The 6,159-nt window shown below is 58.0% G+C and overlaps 1 long non-coding RNA gene across 2 annotated transcripts; it reads right to left on the bottom strand.

The window, feature by feature from the left end:
* Window positions 1–309: 309 nt before the first annotated feature.
* LOC116150655 (uncharacterized) lies at window positions 310–5,958 on the bottom strand. Of its 2 annotated transcripts, XR_010379128.1 has the most exons (8): window positions 5,818–5,958; window positions 5,407–5,560; window positions 4,775–4,991; window positions 3,929–4,052; window positions 3,244–3,340; window positions 2,839–3,088; window positions 586–1,780; window positions 310–463 (listed from the first exon to the last, which is right to left on the bottom strand). It is a non-coding gene; the product is annotated as an uncharacterized LOC116150655 (long non-coding RNA). The 2 variants fall into 2 exon arrangements; XR_010379129.1 differs by lacking the exon at window positions 3,244–3,340.
* Window positions 5,959–6,159: the final 201 nt, after the last annotated feature.

Raw genomic sequence — 6,159 nt, 5'->3', positions numbered from 1 at the left:
TCGGTGCAGACCCCTCCGTCAGCTGCCTCACCTTCACCCCACAATCATCACTGAGGCTCACACCCTCCTTGCCAGGTGCTCATGCGGGCACCCGTCTCACCGAGACCCTCTCAAAACCCTGGGACGTGAGCGGGGCGTGGAGTTAACCCGCCTGCACAGAGCAGAACTGAGGTCAGAGAGGCGCTGTCCGTGGTCACTGGGCCAGGCCGGCCACCCCGCAGCACACACTCTGGGTTTCCTGCCAGGCCTACGTGACTGACCACGGGCGCACACAGATGACCCCTGCGAGCCCTCACCAGCACCCCCCCCCCAAAATCCCCAAGGCCACCGGGCTCCAGGAAGTCACGTCTGGATGTTTACAGCTCCTCTCAGAAGACCTCCTGTCCTGATGTAATCCCCTCCACACAAAACCTCAGAATGATCCCGCGTGAATTATGGACCGAAGGCCTGAGTCACAGGAACGCTGCAAAAACAAATCGTAAGTCATCGAAGGTATTTCGGACAAATGTACGCTGTCGGCCCCAGCGAGACCCTTCGGAGGCTCCGGGAGATTTCAGGCTTTAAAAGCACTGCAGGAATACTGACCTCTTTCCCTGGAACACACAGCTTCTCGCTGTTTCCCTCGTCCTCTGCCTCGTCGCTCAACTTTAAGACGATGGAAATGAGACTCAGAGTGAAACGTGGAGCTCCTTTTTCTGTGTGTCTTCGGTGAACCTGAGGCTTCCCGGGGTCACCCTGGGAGCCCTAAGCCCTTTGGGGCGGCTCGGGTTTGCGGTCTCACGTAAACGCGAGCCCAGTTCCAGGCCAGGCTGACCTGGGCGAGAACAAACGGGCGTCGTCAGAGGAATAGTGTGCGTGCCTGGCCCTGGTGACCCAGTCCCTCCCTCTTACCGCCGGCCGGCTTCAGCCCCACGGCCGTCTCCACGCCAGGTGCCCGGAGACTGGACCTGGTGATTCCCTGAGCCCCTGCAGGCCACCACCCACCCGGACACAGCCTGCTCATTCCCCGGTGACGTTCTTATTTTATGCAGCCGCCCCCCCCACCCCCGGGGGCTCTAGAACGTTCCACATGCACACCTCCCGTCACCCCCAGTCCACGGGCTCCAGGCATCTTCCCTTCCCGGGTGTGTCCCCTCCACCACCCCCAGGACCCACCTGCGTGGTGCCCGCCTCACCTGGAGGCGGGGGGAGGGTCCCCGGGTGTGAGCGCCATCGTTCGGGGGCCCAGAGCTTCAGGAGGGAGCAGAGAGCCAGTCCCCGCGTCCTGCTCAGCCTGGAGTCCTGAGCTGGTACTTACGGCGAGCCTGGGGTTCTGGATGAACTGCCTGTAAGTCACCTCGTCTCGCAGGAGGAATTAGCGCAGCGCTGAATGAGAGCTACAGCTTTTGGGGCAAAATCACTGCATTTGAATTATTAAAAAGTGAGTCTATCAAAATCCCAGGGGACAGGTCAGCTCATTTCTATGAGATGACACGTACGCTGAGTATGTTTTTAAAGTTATCTCTGCCATTCCTTTCACATTCATGTTTGAAAAGACCGCAGCTTCCTTCTTCCAGTGCTGTGTTCGCTTCTGGTGCACAGCACAGGGACGCAGTTTATCGCACACGTACATCCCTGTTCACACGCTTTGTCTCTAGAGGCCATTGCACGGTATGGAATACGGACACCCTTGTTGTCTACGGGGCTGGCCGCCCCGCCGTCCCCGTCTTTTGCTGCAGCCGTCAGGGCTACAATCACAACGCGGTGGAGCATTCGCGTCTCCGTGTTCTGCAGCCAGGGCCTGAAAATAGACGCAGGGACTGAAAATTACAGGACGTCGGTGAAATTCTAGGCCTGCCGAGGGTCCTGGAGGCCCGGCCCGCCCTCACAGAGTGTGCAGGAGTCAGAGGCGGCCAGGCACCTTTGCCTGCGGAAGAATCGGGAGCCGTGTGCCCCTCGAAGGCCGACCCCCTGACACCTGCAGCAGGCTGTGTCACCGGGCACCGCATGCCACCAGGATCCCTGGGCAAAGCCAGCCTCGGGGCTCGGGGTGTGGGGTCTGTGTGGGCTGTGAGCTGCTGGCCTCAGCCCCGCCATCAGCTCCTGGGCTTGGCAGGCGCAGGAAGACAGGGTACCTGACCGCAACAACGGAGGAAGGAGGCCCCGGGAGGCGGTGTGATGCCAGGACGGTGTTATCTGTGCCGACAGGGAGGGAGGGAGGGTGAGCCCGAGGTGGGCGGGTGTCTGGCCTCCTGGACCGCTGTCGCTGTCTCTGGGCCTGGGAGGCTGTTACACGGGTGTGTCCACTCTGGGATAATTCAGTAGGGTTTTCTGTGCCCTTTTCGGTGTGGTTGTCTATCCGTGGAGGTTTGAAAGAAATCCCAGAGCTGTAGTAAAGCCAGAGGGGAGGTGGGACCTCCCGGGGGGCAGGATGGGGTTCCCACCAGCCTGGGGAGGACAGGGCTCAGAGCTGTGCTGTTTGTTCAGAGAACAAGTTGCACAAAGGGAACAGGAACTCAGCAGGGGCTCAGACGACAGGTGATTCTCGGCATCACAAGGCATTGTCTCCCGTCTACTCTGCAGACTCCCGGAGGCTCGGCCTGGGTGATGCCCGTGTGCCAGGCGGGTTCGCTGCCCGAGCAGCTCTGTTCCCCCAGGAGAACTCCCCACAGAGGGAGGAGAGAGGCGGTACGTGAATTAACAGCGATGGATACAGACACCAATGTCATCGAACCTGAACTGTGTGGCACGTCGGGGGAAAGCTCCCTGGAACCTGAATGAGATCCTACCAACAAGAAACACTGAACGCTTTGGAGCAGTTGCGCTGTGGACAGAGAATTCATGCACGTGAAGACTCACCAGGTCCAGGAGCCGCGCCGTCGTGAAGATGAGGTCCCGGGACGGTCAGACGGCCTTGAGTTGGATGGGCCCTTCCTGTGCTTGGTCACATGAATGCATCACACAGAGCAGAGGCAGGCGGGGCGGGCCTCCTCTCTGGGATGCAGAAAGAAGCGAATGAGAGGGGCCACCAGCTTTCTTCTTTATCCCTCCTGGATTTTTAACAATGACTTTTTAAAGACTGGATGCTCATCTTAGTCGTCAGACATCCCTAAGGGGAGAGAAAATCGACTTTGTATTTCTGAAAAGCAACATGGAACTGGCAGGCATCCAGAGCTTTAAATCTGACAGAATAATTAGCCTCCTGCAGAACTTGACAAAAGCGATTAAAAAAAAAAAAAAAAACACGAGCAGAGACTTATGTACAAGGAAGTCTTGCTTCTTTGGCTCTGACCCTGGGCTCTGTTTCCTGGGCTCAGTCGCGCTGGTTCTGCACCTTTTGTAAAAGAACGTTGCCTCGAGCCTGAAACACACAGGAGAGCCCATCCTCAAGGCTCTGGCCTTTAAGGGTGTAACAGTTTTCCGTACATACAGAGATAAAAAGTTGCGGAACAGAGACTAACACTTGCCTTGTGGGAGGTTTGCAGGGGCACCATGACCTGACCCATGGGGACAGGGGCAAGAGCAAAGGATTCCTGCAGCAAGAAGTTTGCACCAGCCAACCACACCCCCTCCCCTTTTAGCATAAAAGGAGCCTGAATTCTGACTCGGGGAAGATGGTTCTCCAGGACGTTAGTCCCCCATCTTCTCGGTCTGCTGGCTTTCCGGATAAAGTTGCCATTCCTGTCCCAACACCTCAGGCCCAATTGGTGGCCTGTCGTGAGGGGAGCAGAATAAACGTGGACTCGGTAATAGTCTCCATCATATTTTAGCTGCTAACATTCCCAACTTTTTTTTTCCCTCTCCCCCACCCTGAAACAGACTGGGTGCATTTTCAGAATATGCAAAAGCAGAGGGTCCCTGCATGCTTGTGTCAGCGGTGGGGTTGCAGCCCGGCCCTCAGGCCCCGTCCCTCAGGCCCCGTCCCTCAGGCCCCGTCCCTCAGGCCCACCTGCAGGGCCCAGCTGGCCTCCAGCTTCCGGTTCCCTACTTTCTGTCTCGCTGCTCACTTCATTCTTAGCCTGAGTTTGATGCTTCCTCTTAGTGACATGCAAATTTCAAGCTGCCGCAGGTGTCTGGAAAGTTACCACCCCAGCGTGTCAGCTGTGAGGCCGGGATGGCGTGGGGGTTAATTTTTTTTAACTGTCTTGACTATAAGTTTTGAGTTTTCCTGTTGTCCTGTAAGGGGGACATCCTTTGAGGGGGGTACTGGCAAGAAATTTGGGCTTCAGCCCTGTGCTCCCTCATCTGGAAAGTGGGGCCCAGGCACGCGCTCTCCTCGCCAGGCTTCTTAAGGGCCTGAGCGCCTTCTGCATACCGGAGGCTGGGGGTGTGGGTCTAGCAGGGAAGGGACAGGGTTCCAGAGGCAAACGGGCAGGGACCATGGTGGAGGAATGGGCGAGGTCTGGGAGGCAGGTAGAGAGGAAGGTGGCGACCCGGTGCTGGGGGACACACCGCTCCAGGCAGCGGTGGATGGGCCGGAGTCTCCCAGGATGGGGTCCCAGGCTCCTTTGTATCAGCACAGGGTGGATAGACGCGGGAGGCTGAGAGAGGCCGTGCACTTGGGGCTGGGCCGGGGACCCGCGGACAGCATTGCATGTGGGACAGGGAAGGAGCACGGTGCACGTGGCTCCCGGGACCCCTGGTTTATCGGTGAGGCTGAGTGACCTGAGACTTGCAGCCGGCACTGGTTTGAAGAGCTTTCTCCGTGCTGCAGAGCGCAAGCTAGAGATACAATGTAGGTTGTGACAGTCGGTCCCACTGCCGGGACGCCTTTTGCGTCCCCACCTGGGCTGACCTGGGCTGTCATGGGAGGGCACTTCTGCTGCCGGTGCCTGGCGTGGACTCTGGCCCGGCTCTGCCCTCGAGCGAGGAGGCGGTGGCGACGGCTGGTTGCCGGGATTCGAGTCAGGATGACGGGGGTCGTCGGCAAGGACCGTCTGGGGAAGCAGTCCGCGTTACGTGCACCACTGGGGACCTATGATGGCAGCCCCTGCTGGCCCCGCTGGGACAAGCTGGTGTTGAGGAAATGGCACACGATGCTTAGGGACCACGTGTCTCCGGGGGCCTATGAAATCCGTAGTGGGATGAGCCTCCCCCTGCCCCAGCCCCGGGCCTCCCCTCTTCTCCCACCCTCACCCCCCACACCAGCTTGGATGCTTGTTTTTAAAAACTCAGGTTAATAACAAGAGTGGAGCCTTGAGGGGCCAGGTGCTTAGGTCTGTCACGGACGGAATGCCTGTGTCCCCCAGGTTCATAGGTTGAAGCCCGACCCTGAGTGTGATGAGGTCATGGGGGGGCCCTGATGGGGTTAGCGCCCTTTGAAGAAGAGGAAGAGACACCAGCGCTCTCTCTCCCCCTCTCTCCCTCCCCCGTCCCCACCCTTGCCAGGAGAGGACACCAGGAACAGGGTTCTCACCAGGAACTAACCTCCCGGCACCTCGATCGTGGGCGTCCAGCCTCCAGAACGGTGAGGAGTCAGCGTCAGTGCTGGCTTGTTGTCGTGACCCGAGCAGACGGATACAGGGTCTGATTCCAGGGAAGAAAGGTGCCTTCCTCCGGCTCCACCCACGCCTGATCCAAACTGGGGAAAGAAGGACTGAGACTCATTTGAATGCAAAGCTCCCCCCTCTCCGCAGGCTGACACTGGAGACTTTCTGAGTTAAAGCATCTTAACAGTCTAAGATGTGTTGCCGGCCAGTGCCAGCAGGTCAGAGACCACACACCTGTGTCCCCGGGTTAAACGACGCGGGAGACAGGTTCCCTTGAAATCCGTGCATTTAACTTGGGTTCAGTTTTGTTCCCTCGTTCTTCTAGGAGAATTATAAATGTTAGTCTCACCCGGTTTGGAACCACACCTTGGGAGTGAGTAACAGCTTCCTGGCTTCAGTTCAGCCGGGTTCCCGCCACGGCCCCTCCGCCGGCCCCTCCGCCTGCGCTCGGTCCTGCCTCCGAGAGGGTCTCCGGGCTGAAGCTGGCCGTCACTCACATTCACAGCCCCATCTCCTTATTCCTCTGTATTTTTCAGAGAGGGGGAAAAAATCGCTTTGATGCAAGAGTCAACTTCCAAAACTATTCAAAGCACGCCGAAAGTCAACAGACTTCGGCCGAAGAATGCAATGATCTCAACATTTTGTGCTTAATTTATGAAAATAAATCCTGGTCTGGAAAAGATACCTTGAT

This window comes from Camelus dromedarius, chromosome 35, assembly GCF_036321535.1.
Source record: "Camelus dromedarius isolate mCamDro1 chromosome 35, mCamDro1.pat, whole genome shotgun sequence".
NCBI lineage: Eukaryota > Metazoa > Chordata > Mammalia > Artiodactyla > Camelidae > Camelus > Camelus dromedarius.
The sequence above is the reverse complement of the archived record's forward strand: the minus strand, read 5'-3'. Positions and strand labels throughout refer to the sequence as shown.